Raw genomic sequence first — 15,643 nt, 5'->3', positions numbered from 1 at the left:
TACAGTTTATTGCAAGTTAAATCTTAGTTTTTTAAAAGTTTTGACAGCTCATTCCTTCGGTCAGCCACGCATCCCCGGCCATAACGCCGATGCTGAAACCATCGAGCACTCGCAAAGTAGGAAATACAGTAGAGCTGTGTTGGTGTCTGAGCATGTTTTGAATTGTGTAACTTTATTAGCAGCGTCCTAGTGAAATGCGGCAACAACATTTAAAGTAACATCCTCCTCTCTGCCTCTTAATGCTCTCTGGTCGCTATGGTAATGTGTAAATATTCCTTTCAAAATAAGACGCACAACTACAACACGGGAAAAGACCCAGGGAAACAGAGTTCACGTTAAAAACCCTGAAAACCATACATTTGGTACCAAACGACTCACGGACTGGTACCGGTCCGTGGCCCGGGGGTTGAGGCTGCTTATTTATGGCACTGCAGTACCAAAAACCAGACAGTTCAGCTTCATGAGGAGTTCTCGCAGGATAAATAAAAACTAAAATGAGTGAAATAGAGAGAAAAATTGTGTGTTTTCTGATTTATTTTTGATAAAACAATAAAAATGTGTTTATTTTTTCCTTTTTCTCGTCTTTTTCCCTGCTGTATGCTATTCCGCGTTAGTACTGAGCGTGACACTGAGCCGCTTCACGACATTTTAATTTCGCATATCAAACGAGCAGCAGCAACAAATTTTTAGCTGCCACCACCTGACAGCAGTCACCTTCGACCACGGCAGCCAGCTGCTTCTGATATACATGTATGTTTAATTTAACCACGCTGCTAACATCTGTTGTAGTTATAATTTGGAAATGGGTGCCATCAAAGAAGTATGTCCTGTCATAAATCCTTAACTGACCTGTCAGCATGCATTATGAATGATCAGATAAAATAAACTTTGTTCTTTTTGCCTGTTCGTTCCTTTCGCTTCTGTTCATTTAGGGCGGGCGTCCTCTCGATGAACTGCAGCCAACATTATTAAAGCTGGTTTAATAGGAAGTTTTACTTGCCTCCTGTTTTCGCCCGCTGTACATATTGGAGTGATGCAGGTGTTTTCATGCACGTGCATGCACTTCCTGGGAACACACTTGTGGCCTCACCTTCGTAACTTGGCTGAGCTGAAGTTTCTTGTTTCGCAGCACTTTGCATTAGCTGGGAGAGCACAACATTAAGAAATAATGAAGTAAAGAACAACAATGAGACCCGAGTTTTAATAAATCGGAAGCCTCCTGTGAGATGCAGGATCTACCGATGTTTGCATCACGTCGTGTGTATTGTGGCAGCTGGCTCAGGGTGAGACAGCTTAATGAGAGATTAGACGGCGTGTTTGGCTAAACTGGACGGCGCTGGCGTCTCATCCAGATTCCCGTCGGTCCGAAGGGGCTCGTTTGGCGGACGCGTTCCTTTTTCGAGTTATTCAGAGACTTTACCGTTTCCTCCCGCACGCGGGTGGGTATATGCGACTGTGCGGCGTATACACGCATGTCTCTCTGTGCACTTTGTTCCTCTGTAGCTTTTTCCAGGGAACTTTGTGTGACATTAGTATTCCAGCGGCATCGCAGGGGTCATGCGATCTCCTCCCAGCAGTGCTTCCACGCTCCCCCCTTTTCCCTTTCTCTCCCCTTCCCTCCCCCCTTTCTCCATTTTGTAGGCTGCAGCACTGCTTTAACTAGAAGCACGGGGAACAAATAAAAATAGATGGGCAAAGTTGTGAGATGTGAGCCCTGGGGGACGGACTGTACGGATATACATTTTCTGTGCGCATTTGGAGCGGCCCTTCTCGTCAAAGAATATTATCCCCCCCTCCACCAACCCCACCTCCTTCAACCGCCCCCCCCCCCACATCCCCACCCCAACTCACTCCTCCCATCTTTGGATCACGGCAGTAATTCAATTGGGGATAGACGAGCAGGATTTCCTTGATGCTTTTTCCCCCCTTTCCCTATAAACGGGTTGTCTGCCTGTCAGCATTGATAATGCTAGCTGATGCACACTGCGGCTAACTCTTCCCAACCTGCCCTGCCATTCCCCATACTGCTTTGGTATTGAGGAGCTTCTCCATGATTTACTTTATGCTTGTCTGCCCATCTGGCTTTTTTTTTCTCATTTGCTGTCCCTCCCGAGGACAAGCCCGCCTGGCTCTCATTCTCTCTCGTTGATCTGTTTTTTTCTGTTTGACAATCTAAGCATTGTCCATCTGATACGTCTCCGGCTATCTTTCCATCTGTGGAGATGGGAATGAAATGTGATCTGACAGGAGGCTGGATTTACTGTATGCTACCTTACAGTCACCCCTGATCTCAGCTCTCTGTTTGAGTATCTAAGCTGATCTGTTTTCACGGCACATCTGATCAGCGATGCCGGTCAGAAATAAGCCGATCCGCAGCAGCAGGTAGCCCGTAGCTGTTCACATCATCAGTCGGCTAACAAGGCCCCATATAAGTAACTAATGTACAAGCTGACAGGTGTGATCGACCAAAAACCTCAAAACAGAGTGTGGTCGCTTTCCTCTGAGAGCTTCATCTTTGAGATTTTATTCTGACAGTTTCTTGACAGTGTTGACTTCAGGAATCTATCTGCTGCTCAGACATGCTGTTATCATTTTGCGAAATGTTCGGCATCACGTTAATGTGTGTCAGGAGAAAGTGACAAGGTGTAGCAAAGATCATAGCTGCTCTCAAATAAGCTTCCCTTTGATTTTTCTCGCACTGCACACCCGTTCTCGGACCTCACCCATCTTCAAAAATCGTATATGTTCGTGTGGCGTTACAAATCTGCTGAATGTTCTCAGTTTACACCCTTTCCTCGACACTCGTGCTTTGGCTGCAGGGATGTCGCCGTTCTGAAACCGGGACTGCATCATCGCTGTATTGCAGCTCCATCATTCCATACAGCGATAACCACGTGCAGCTGCTAATGTCTCATCCTTGTTCGGCTTCGTACTCAAACCTCGACATCTGCAGACCGAGTGTCTTTTTTCAAAGATGACTTAAAAGCTGTCCTTTCCTTCTTACGGTGGATGTCTGCAGGATCACAGAGACAGACTCGTGATAACAAAGAGCAAATCAAGCAGAATTTCAAAGACAAGCGCAGTCCAGGCTGACCGCGTCTCACCAACCAGCTTCTCGCTTTATTGCTCACGTCGGAGAAAGCTTTCACAGCGCCGTCTCCGCAGTTGCTCACATCTGTATTGTGAGGCGGCGCGTTGCCGTGTGTGTGTGGGATTTGTTTTCAGTGTTTGCATGTTTGATATTTGACAGAAGAAAACCTGTAAAGTTTATTCTACACGATCCAAAACTCTGGCGGTCTAACCCTGACATTAAGGATTTATAATTCTTTTTAAAGACGACAACAAAAGAAAAAAAAATGCTGGAAAGAAAAACCAAAGTACATTTGTACCGATGATAACGCGACGCTCCCGCAATGCGTCTCTTTACTTAATATGACATTATTCTTCTAACAATGCATTAACGGGTCTTTAATGCACTAAAGGTTAGGCACATTTAGATGCTTTTTCCATTGACAATGTTGAAATAAATGCCCTAAATCAAGCCTAATGTGCCAGTCAGCGAGTAGCCTTTCATGAGGCGGCGGTTGACTAATAATATCAAAGAAAATCTAAATCTAGCCGTAATTGTCAAAGATGTTGATGTTCTGTGTGAGTCACACAGCGGAGCAATGAAGAACTAGATGGAGTGAGCGAGAGTAATAGGCTGCATCAGAGTGGTGAGGAAGCTAATGCCTCTTGAGACTGTTTGTAAGTGAGCGAGGCCTTTGGATGGCGAGCTGACTTCAGTATGTGCATTACTCAGCCACATAAATCTGGGAGCCCCCGCCTCGGCTGCCTGCTTTGGTTTGGCTTTAATTACCTGAGCTATCCTGCACTCACCACCAGCACTTCCCTAATGGGGCTGCCTCACTCGGGCATCACTCACGCTCAGTCCGGCCAGCTGGCAGGATGGCCTGGGGGGGGGAGCCTGGCCCTCTTATTATAACTCCAAGTCTGTGCCCTAACGCACCTGTAGTCTCAGTGTGTGCGCTCGCTCGCATGTGTGGCTGTGCAACTTCCTGGGCTGTCACATAAACAAACTTTTGCAGCAGGCAAACAGAACACTAAGATTTCTCATGAAAGCGTTCCTAAAATATTAACCGCTATTTGCAATCATGCTGACCGAGATTGTCCAGTAATTTGGCCTTCTGTTACGGTATTAAGTGCCGGGTTGCTCGTGTGTCCTTGGGGCATTAGCTGTCAGTCAGTGACATGTCACAGCAGCTTCGCCACTTGTCAAGAATGTGTGCTTTCATTCTTCTTGTGTACAGCTGCCTAACAATGTGCCAAGAGCTTTCAGCGCTGACTTAAAATGCATCAGGCCGTTTTTGTTCCCCAGCGTGAAAAGACACGGAAGGCTCGGTATGAGCTCCTCGCGTCCCGGCCGCCGTCGAATGACTCGCAGTGACCTTGGAGATTATTGCTATACTAGACAGAAAAAATGCTATATGTTTGTCAAGAGCTGTCTGTCATCAATGAGCTTTTGTGTTGGCTATCGATCGGCTCCTGGCCAGGACACCGGGGTTGATGGATGCACAACAAACAGACTCTGCATTGCCAGCAAGCCGCCCAGCGAGCACGATGGGATGTCAAGTCTGGGAGGCTGCCGCTCGCCCCTCGCGCCTGCGCTCCCTCACTCGCATGTGAATGTACCCAAGTGTCGGCCCCGCCCTCAGCCCGATAAAGAAATGAGCTGCGTCCCTAAATGGCGATTCATTAGTAAACAAGGAGTGGATTACTGTAGTTTAGCCCTGTGTCGATGACGGGCCCTGATTGCTTTGTAAAATGTAGCGAGCTGTGAGCGTGAGCTGCGCCGCTGTATCTGCAGCACGCACATATAAAGATAACTACACAATTCCCCTATCAGTTGACCTGGTTTCCCTTCAGTTAGCGAGCTCCAGCCTCCAGGGTGCAATTGAGAGCGCCTTGGTCTGATACTGGATACAACACAAATGCCAAGTGCAATACAACAATCATCATCCCATGTGAATTTGGAGATTTTTCAGGAAGTGAGCTACCACTGCTACATTATTCAGCCTCTGTCTCTCACACAAGAGAGAATGGCATTAAAGTTAATTTCAGCATGGCTCCAGCTGGTGCTGTTGCATCCACAAAGAAGCCGCATTGTTATGTATCTTTATTGCAAGAGGCGAAAGCAGCAAAATGCGTCCTGTTGGAAAATCTGCAAATCACCGTCGTGAAGCGTTTGTTTTCTCTCGACTGGGTTTAACCCTGCCTCCCTGCAAAGCACGGATACGCCATGAGGTCAGACTTATCGATCCGCTTTGATATTTTATAGACCCCAGTCAGCTTCCACCAGTATAGGCTGCAGTATTTCCCCCAGCGACGCGATCCAGCTGTGGCCACCAGAGACCTTCAATAAACAGACGCCGTCCAAGGACGCCAAAAATCGCAACGCGTGCACGAAACGAGACGTCGCTACCAAAATGCAGCAATTGACCTCCACAGTTAAACATCCTACAAAATAGAAAACGTCGCAAAATCCGAGCTGTAAATTGGTTTTAACGCCTGTAACCATCTTTCTTTGTAGTTTTACTGTCACATTATCCTGAACATCTGGGCCAAGAGTGTGTGCTACTAAAGGCGCTGTAATTCAACAGCGCTGGCAAGAAAAAAAAGAAGCCATACTGTGCTTTTCACAGGTGCTGGACCGGATCCAAATTGATAATTTTTCAGACTCAATAACACTTAGAAGGATACAGGAAAACAACAGCACCGGACATGCAGGGGAGGTCTGGCAGATTACAGGAGATTTGTCAGCCCCTGGGAGTTCTCACTCAGCTGATGTTGACAAAGTAGAGCTGATGTGGGTTGGTGAAAGGGGAGGGAAAAAAAGCTGCAGAAGAAGAAGAAACCCTTTTGAAACAGAAACCGTTCATGCACACGGGCTTGTGTGTGATACATGTTGAAGTTTCTTTGTCTTTTCCGTTTCAACAGCCTCTCCCCACTTCAGCACCGAGGGTAGAGTGTGAGTGAATAATTCATCAAATCCGAAAATCTATGAAATAAAATCATTTGTTGCCCTATAGTGTGCTTGACAGAGAGATTGTTTATAAGGGTGGTAAAGCAGGACTTGAGCATTGGTAACGATCAATAGCCTGATGGAATCCCGAGGCCCTCGCTTGTTGCCAACGCACATCCAGACTGAGACATCAAAACAGCTTTGGGTTTCTCTCCTCTCGCTTGTGTCTCCAGAACATTTCAAGCCAGCTGGGCAGTTCAGATATTTTTCCATTGGTTGTTTTGGAGTTGCATTATTTAGCTCTGCATTTAGACCCCCCCCTCCTCCCCCATCACACACGCACTCCACATCTCGAGGTTGTCATTAGCGGCTGTATGTTACAATGATGCTGAGAACAATTAAGATAAAAACGCTGTGACAAATCATAATGGTGATAATGATAATGATAAGATGAAATGGAAATGACTCTGGCAAATAGGGTTTCTGTTTTTAGGATGATTCCACAACAGCAACGACACACTCGTCTTACACCAATAACAATGATAATTATTATGATGATAAGTCCAAAATTACCCCTCCCCACATCATCAGCCTTTGCCTTCGTCTTCCCTGCGTTTCGTTAGAAAGAGGAGAGGTCATAACACCACTTCCAATTATTTTCCCAACTATCCCGAAACCCCCACGACTCAGCCGGCCCACGCAGCTCGGACCAAAGGATGGTGCCCATTGCCAGTGACCTATTAATCTCTCCACTGTAAGTGAACAGGCCTTTGCACTAATGAGGAATGATTAAAGACAGCAATGAGCCATTTTTGGAACAGCCTCAAAAAAAAGTGATGCAAAGAAGAAAAAGAGATCATTTGCCACGATCAACAAGGAAAGGACCTTTCCAAAACACTGGCATGAAGATGCAAGCACATCTTTTTAATTTTAATCTCTTACGGTAGCATCGGAGAGCGTTCGTCTCTTTTTATAGAATTTTCGCCTCTTTGGAGGATCTGAATAGAAAAAGCTTTCAGCAGAAAGCCTTTAATGCTAAAATATTTCAGGGTTAATTTCTAATCTGTATCCACTAGTTTCTGAGGATTTGCCTATAAACCCAATCTGAATCCTGGTAGCTGGTGGCCTGCTTGATGTTGAGGTTAAAACGCAGTTTAGGCTCGCGATTCCTTTGTACTTCTGCAGGCTTAGACTCCTACAAACTTGTCTGTGTTCATAAAAATTACATATTTAGAAGTTTTTTTTTAATGGCTTAGATGTAACTCTGCACCTTTGCATCCTTAAGTATGCATGGATCTATGAATAATTAGTTGCTGCTTTTATCTCCACCTACCCCTCTGCCTCACATCTGCAGCTCCAACATACCTGCTCACTTTGATTCGGCTCAAACGCTGCAAAAGTACTCAGCGCTACACAATGGCGAGTTGTAATACTGAAGTAATTTTACAATACGCGGACTGATTAACCCCAAAAACAGTTTTGTCAGTGAACAGTGAGTAAGTTACCTTAAGGTGGAATTGAAGGTAGCTTAATAAAGGCTTGCATTTTGAATCAGCTGAATATATTATGCTAATGTTAACGTTACGTCATGTGGTGTGTCTGAATCCATGTTTTTGAGTGTTGTTGAGGCCAGATACTGGGTTGCATATAATAGTTAATTTAAAGATTATTTTTCATTCTCGAAGTATCTTAATTTTTATCAGGTATTTTTTTTTTTACATTTTTTAATATTTCATATGAAGGAAAAGGACAGATTACCTGATTAAAATCGTGTCTCAGATTTAACTCGTCACTCTTTGTGGATGTCCCAGTTCTCAAGCTGCGAGCCGCAGCTATAAAATATTACACGCCGTAGCGTTCGGCTTTCCCGTCATTAGATGACAAGCCGTGAAAAAAATCCCAACCAAAGCACATTAGGTCTGCTGAGTTCTCCGCATACTTCCTGCCATGTAATGTACATAATGCAATCAAAGAGCAGCCATGTTTTTTGAGGTCAAAGATGACTGCCGCTGTGTGTTGTCTGCATTGCGCTTTGATCTTTACGAGCTCCCTCCCACCTCCTTTTTTGTATTTCGTTTCAGCTGAGAAACGTACATTATTTTCACTTTAAATTCAACAACCCACCCATTAAAAGCAGGTCTGTGTTATGAGAAAGGAAGGACCACTAAGAATCGCCCATGGGCAGTAATGCAGCAGTTTTTTTACTGTATGTAAGTGTGTATACATTCTGTAGATAGAAATTGGGCCTAATCAGCCCTGCGGCTCTCCAACAGAGGGAAAAAAAGAAGAGGAATCCACTTAGCAACGTGGCTAATTTGCATAGCTTTGAAGAAAACGGGGTCTGTGTTTAGTCAGCTTAGATGGCAAAGGAACGTCAGAGTCTGACACTCAGCGGGAGACAAAGCAGCTGACTGGTTTCTCTGACGTTCAGGCTGGCTGGATGACTAGCTGGCTGCATTGGTATTGCTTTGATGTACAAGGCACCTCATCAAACTGTGTTTATGAAGGTGCAGATACTTTGGTGGTTGAACCTGCTGAAGCAGTAGCTGTCAGATTTTGTGAATTTAAAAAGTGCTTCCTAAAAATTCAATTTGCTTCTTACTGCATATCTGTCAGGATGGAAAAATATCTGAAATAGCTTTTAGACCATTAAATATAAGGTGGTAAAAACATAATCTAGGTCAACAGGGCAACGATTCAGCTTTTTTTAAGCCTTATTATCATTTATGTGTTTCATTTTGGTGTAATTACTCGTATTAGAAAATTACAGATTGGGTTTATTTTCTTTATTTAAAATGTGCTAAAACTAGCCTGTCACAGGGATAAAACATCTGTTCCACCTGACAGTTTGTTCCCTTTAAAGTCGGTATTTCCTGCTGTCTGTGAGCTAATTGAATGCTTCAGCTGATACATCTACACACAGCATTTATTAGCTGTCTGTCCTCGCCTCCAGCTGTCACAGCCTCGTTCTGCTCAAGGTATCTTTCTGTTAAAACGGGGTTCTTCCTTCCCACTGTCGCCAAATGTTTGCTCATGGAGGACTGTCTGATTGTTGGTGGGTTTCTCTGCATTATTGTAGTGTCTCTACCTTATAGTACAAAGAGCCCTGACGTGACTGTTGTGACTTGGCGACGTATAAAATAGCTGAACTTAATTTAATTCAGTCCATCACAGCCGCTCACATGGTTTCATACCAGTTAGAAAGTTACACTAGCAGTAAACTACAAAAGACTTGAAAGACATCCCAGAAGAAGACTCCAACTCTGATTGGTTATGCACAATAATATTGCAATATTATTATATTGATTATATTATATTGCTTTCTTGCTTGGAAGCTTGTGGGCAGATTTGGATCACAGTTTAAAAGTAATATTAAGGAACTGTTTAAAGTAAATTAAATAAATGGCAAGACCAGCTCTGGTTTCACAGTAGATAACAGGGCTGCACCAGGAATACCAAGTGGAAATTCCAGTCACTGAACTGGTCCTCAACAAACAAAGCTGCAACTTCCAGGGTGAAAAACTGAAGAATAAAGCCAAATAAAAGTCCCAAAGACTGCAGTTCCTGCGGTGGCTCCTATGTTAAAACAACCCAACAGCAATAAAACCATGTTTGCACCCTGGTACAACAAACAGTTTTGCCAGAGTGGCTGTTTGGCCAGCCGGTCGTCTTTCTAGCTTAACAGTTAATGTAAACACACCAAATAGTTTTCCCGTCAAACCCAGGAAAAAAAGCAAAAAGCGTTTAGTCTTAAAAACTCTGGATTTTGTTATTGGTTTGCAGCTCAGTTTCAAAGTGTCTTATAAAGAAGTTGTATATCATATGCAACAATGAATATGAAATCGGTCATCAGACCGATACCCCGTGAACAACTCTGACATGGCCACTTTGATATCTCATAAAAGACCAATATATCAGCCAATCATAACACATCTGACACCCCCTGTCTTTCTCTCTCTCCTGACCTCCTGCCTCCAGTCTCTGCATCTCTTACAGCACAGCAGGCTTTGATTTAAGACCTCTGCAGCAGTTTATGGTGTATATATCCTAAATGGACATTTTAATAGGCTTTTACTTTTTTTCATTGTATTGTGCAATGTAAGCAGTAATCATAAATTATTATAATCATAATTTGTTGCTGCCGGCTGAAAGCCTTGCACAGTATCTCTGAAATGTCAAGTTTTCACAAAGAAAACAGCTCCGTTCAGAGGCTGACCAGCACGGCACGTGCGAGGATTTGAGAGGATTTTAATAAGTGGTGGTTTTTAGTTAATCTCGGCCCGTATGGAATCGAACGTACCTTAAAGTAAGAACGTCAAATTAAAACAATGTTCTGTAAGGCTGAATGTGATTATTCTGCTAGAGTTTCTGAAGAATACCACTTGTGTCCAAATGATTTGAAGGAAATTTGTATACAATGATCCACAAACGCATAATGCAGCCCTAAAGACAGAGAAAGGGGGCGGGCTTTAATATTTTACCAACTGTAAACATCACAAAGCTGTTTCGAGGCCAGGCTACAGAGTCTGTGTGACGCTATCAAACATTCGGCTCCTCACGTTGTAATGAAGGAGTGGGAAACTGGACGCTGAGGAGTTAATATCGTCCAAAAAACCAAAAACGAGCACATCTGCATTTTTAGCTCGCTCCCATTTTTCTTCTGCCTGTGTATTTTTTATTCATATTCCCCGTCTTTGCTCTGGAAACTGCCATCAGGCTCAGAGGCAATTTACGGTACCTCTGAACACGTCCTTAACGGTACCATCATGCGTTCATCAGTGCCACCGTGAACACAATTTTATTACTCAATTTGATGCCACACAGGGTTCATTCCCCGCATTTTTTATGCATTGTGGGCTGAGCTCAAGCAGAAAATAATCTGGACAGAGAGGGCTGTGTATTACGGCTCAAACGGGATAAAGCACTGACAAATTCCGGACCGGAGGACTAGTGAGCGGGGAGGACAGGGAGAAAGAGAGATTAAGAGCTACACCATTGTTTACCTCCTCCTCTAAGGTGCAGGATACTCTGTCGTTTATAAATGTTGGTAGCTGTTATTGGTTACCTTGCAGGCTTTAGGGGAAAGAGGAAAGGAAAATGAAAAAAAAACTTAGGGAAAGACCCAGGAGGGGGTTCGATACAACTTTAATAATGCGTAGCAGGAGCTAAATGAGCCATTCTGCGGTACTTTAAGACGTCTTCCCTCCACCCACCCCCACCCACCCTCCGCCTCCCCCCCTCACGGTCTCAGGGCCTGAATTATTAAAAGTGTTGTTTTCCCTTATTGCATTGCAGCAATGTGCCTCTTTGCTAGAAATGAGCTGCACGTTGTGGAGTTTGAATGCTTAAAGCGACCCACCTCCAACGGCACAGCCAGGAGAGGAGCACGGAAGGCCCCCAACACACACACACACACACACACACACACACACATCTGAATGACCACAACGTTATGCTCAGATGGCTCTCTTACGCTTCTCTTATATAATGCACGTTGTGAACTAACTAGTTTGTTTTGCTAAACTGTGCAGGGCTGCAACTAATGATTATCTCCATTATTGCCTAATGGACATTACACTATAAAGTGTTGGAGAATGGTGAAAATGCCCATCACAATTTTCTAAAGCCCAAGGTGATATCATTACAGTTAATTGCCTTTTTCCCAAACAACAGTCCCAAACCTACACATATTCTTTACACCATAAAGGATGAAGAAGCAAGTCCTCCCAATTAAGAAAGATGGAACTAAGGGATGTCTTTTATGAATGTTTTAGTGCTGTCTAATAATCCCTTTAAATATTTCAGATCCAGCACTCTGCATTTTCATATTAGTCAGTTTTTGTTTTCAGATAAATGTACCCATAAATGCTTATAGCTTTGTTTTTAGAAGAACTCGGATTAATTATAATGAGTCACAGTTACTGTAGCCACGCTGGCCAAACTTTCCTCTCATCTCTTTAATTCATTCGGCCTGTAATTGAGCGTTTAACTTGATTTTGTTGAGACAAATACGTTCGCGGCTGAACCTTGTTTGTGCTGCAGAATATTCTGGAACAAACGGGCTGCGATGGACTAGAAATGTATTTTTTTGAATTTTCTTTAGGGCTCAAGTGCAGACTTGGTAAGATGGAGAAATTTTCAGAGCTGTCAATACATCTTCTCTGATGCACTGATGGTGCATTTTCATGATTGCATATATGGGAGAAATATAATAAATATTTGAACTGAATCCACTTTTATCCAAGTGAACATTTGTGTTTTCTTCTTTAGAAAAGTTTGAAAACGATCAAGTTTAAGGTTGAATCTTGACATTTAGAATAATTTATAAGCAGATTCAATCCCGAAATACTGATAGCCGCGTAAGCCTTGAAATCTATGTGGAGCAAACTCTCCATATATTGAGCCAGACTCAACAAGGCATCACTTAATAAAACAATACTTTCTCCTTCCCTTTTTCTGCTCTTGCAGGTATTGTACATGCCCGGTGATTTGGGTATTAAATTTGATGCCTGCAGTTAAATCTCTTGCTGTGAAATGCAAGAAATAAAAACTCCGAGTTGTAGATAATGCAAAGTACAGTAAAGCACGTTGCATGCTCCTACCCACTCCCTCGGAGCCACACGCATACACTTGCATACCCCCGCCAACACATACTTTAATCACACAATTAATAATTAATCAGAGGTTGGGCTCAATGCTGTCAAGCCTGCAGATGAGAGAACACCCAACTGCTGAGACAAGCCCTTAAAAAAGGGGATTAATAACCAAAAAAAGGAAAAAATGAACAGCTAGACAACACGTCGCTAGTTAGGTTCAGTTTTTCTTAAAGTTGAAGGAAAATACAGACGGTCCACTGGCGCGAATAGGCAGCTTTGAATGCATTTTTTGTAAAGAAATAAATAACAAAAGCTCGCTGGCTATAGAGTTCTGCAGAGTTTGTGAGGGGGAAAATTAAGTTGTCGCTTTTATGTGACATTTTCTACATGCAAATATGCAAAATTTGATTATGTGCTCTGTCTCCTGCGTATAAACACCATCAATAAAACTATAACAAACCGGTTCTAGAAGAATAGGTCAGGGATGAGTATGTATTATTTGCGCACCGCATTACAGCCGGTGCACTGATTGATTTCAATGCATTGCATCACTCTGGAATTGATCATACACCCGTGATCATTGTGTTCAATTTATTTATTCCCACTGATGCAAGTATTTTCCAACACTTAAAAGTCATCGGCGTCGGTGCCCTCTTTTTTTATCTCTGTCAGTCTCGCAGTGCTCTGTGTTTCCAGTGTTGCAGCAGAGAGCAGAGTGTTTACCCAGCTGTAATTACAACATGCACAATGACCTCATTCTGCTGTGTCAGTAGCGGTAATGTATAGCCCTTGATGTTAAACTGCAAAGAAAAATGGTGTGCACTTATTTTCAATATGCTGACTACATTCCCAGCATTTTTTTTTAGACATGGCCGTGAAGGCAGATCAGAATTTGATATAAGCACTGGTGCTCCTATTTATCTGACAAGGTCTCTCTGCCTTAATATGCATTCAATAATGTGAAATGATATTAGCTGTAGGAGCTCATTGACTGTGCACTCAGGGTCTCTGGGTGTCTCTCCGTCTCTGTCTGTAGCACGCTCTTTATCTGTTTCTCTTCCTCGTGCACACATACAGAGAAGAAATGGGGGGGAAAAAAAGAGAGGAGGCTTGAACCGCGGATAGCAACAGCAGCAGAGCAATCACACCGAAGCAATGCCCCCCACGCCTGGCCCATTAATAACAGTAATACGCACACCGCGCCCAAGCCAGCACTGCCGAAAGCACCACTGACACTTTAATGGGCATTTTTTACTTTTGTTTTTAAATAATGCATGTGCTGCTTGTCAGCACTGCTTCACTCCACCCCTGGTGTGCCTTTGCAGCGTTCCATTGTGCAGAAATTACAATGGAGACCTGTGTTTTCTGTGCCGCCTGCTCCGTAAGCTGCATTCATCACGTTCATAGGGACATCAGAGTGCGGTACATCACACTCTCGGGGCCGTGTGTGTGGGCACGCATGCCACGCATGTGTGCGTTTTTGTTTGTGAAGGCACCTCATTGGCACCGAGCTAATTAAGAGCATCTTTGAGAGGGCGAACTGTGATGCTCGGTGGCACCGAACATGACTTATAAAGAAGGATGATGCTCTCCGTGATACAGTAAACCTGACAGTCCGCTAGCGGTTCGGTGTGTCTGCCGAGCATGCCACTGTTGTTACGCAACTACGAAAACCTCATATAGACCCCGAAGTATTCGGGATCCTCTGGGCTCACTTGCAGTTAACTTATTCAACAGTAAGAGATTCATCAATAAGAGAAGGTTTAATTTTCATTCGTCCGGGGACCGGTGCGGAGCGGCAATCGGTGATACATACCATAGCGTTTATGGCATAAGTTAATTTGCTTTGGCCATCCTTGGATGGGCAATAAAACGAGAACAATAAAACGAACACAAATCAGCAAAACACAACAAACTCAAAATTATACACATACATCATGGCACAACACACAAAGTTCAATACGAAAATATATATTTTTAAAAACGGCTGAGACGATACACAACAGCACGAGGGGCGATTCACAGAGAAAGAAGATGATGGTATTCAGCTCCTGCTCGTTCGTGACTGCATGAAAAAGTGTGGTAAAAAGTTTCGCTTTGACTTTAAAGCTAATCGCACATTAAACGTCTCCGTGTCCAAGTGTGGGTTGACACTGTTCAGTGGAAAAGGAATGACATGAGTTTAGCCATCCGATAGATTAATTAACATTTAAACCTGCAGTTTATTGCTGTTTATTAGTATTTATGCATTTTGTAATATCACCCAATCATATACTCGGGTGGGAGAGAAACAGCTATAACATGCTAACAATGATTCAGACGAGAGCATCAGTGGATATCAGTGAGTACATACTAATGATATTCTGTATATACAATATTTATACTGTACTCCCAGGACAGGTAGGCATATCTAGCATATATCTTTCTATATTGTCAGCAATGGATGCACTGTCATTCTATTATGCAATAATGCTCATTGAAATCCAGTTTCTGTATTCTCAGCCAGAGCGGCGCTTTGGTGGACTGTGTGTGTTGTGTTTGTGTCCTGTTTGCTTTTTTTTTTTTTGTGCACCTGCTGCAAACTGAGAATATTGAGGGTTTGTATTGTAATCATACATAAGCCCCCCACTTCTAAATTGGATCCGGAGCTGACCAAAGATGTATTTGCACATGGTAAAACTTAATAGGAACAAGTAGGCACGGGGACCAACAAATTAATCGTTGTTTAACTTTGAGTCTCGAACGGTGCAGATTTGAATACCGGGTGCTGCAGAAGCTGCTCGATTATTTCGGATCACGGACAGTAAAGGTGACGGACGTCCTCGGCGAGAGCTGCAGAGGTTGCGTCGGAAGACTTGCGAGACAGGACGTGACTTCGGGACTAGCACCCTCGAAAATCAATTTTTCAGCAGTCCCCTGGTTTTTGAATTAAACACCAAAAACATGCAAATTTTATGCCAGCGTTGCACTTAGTAAGTTAGAGTATGGCTGTGTCACTTTCTGCGAGTAATTTGCGCCGGCCTGA

The 15,643-nt window shown here is 43.5% G+C and overlaps 1 protein-coding gene across 15 annotated transcripts in view; it reads left to right on the top strand.

Moving 5' to 3' along the window:
• LOC120738381 (RNA binding protein fox-1 homolog 3-like) overlaps positions 1 to 15,643 on the top strand; it is a 419,925-nt gene that overhangs the window by 268,305 nt on the left and 135,977 nt on the right. The window lies entirely within an intron of this gene.

This window comes from Simochromis diagramma, unplaced genomic scaffold (assembly GCF_900408965.1).
Source record: "Simochromis diagramma unplaced genomic scaffold, fSimDia1.1 OVJJ01000321.1, whole genome shotgun sequence".
NCBI lineage: Eukaryota > Metazoa > Chordata > Actinopteri > Cichliformes > Cichlidae > Simochromis > Simochromis diagramma.
Note: the sequence above shows the minus strand (reverse complement) of the source record. Positions and strands in the feature narration are given on the sequence as shown.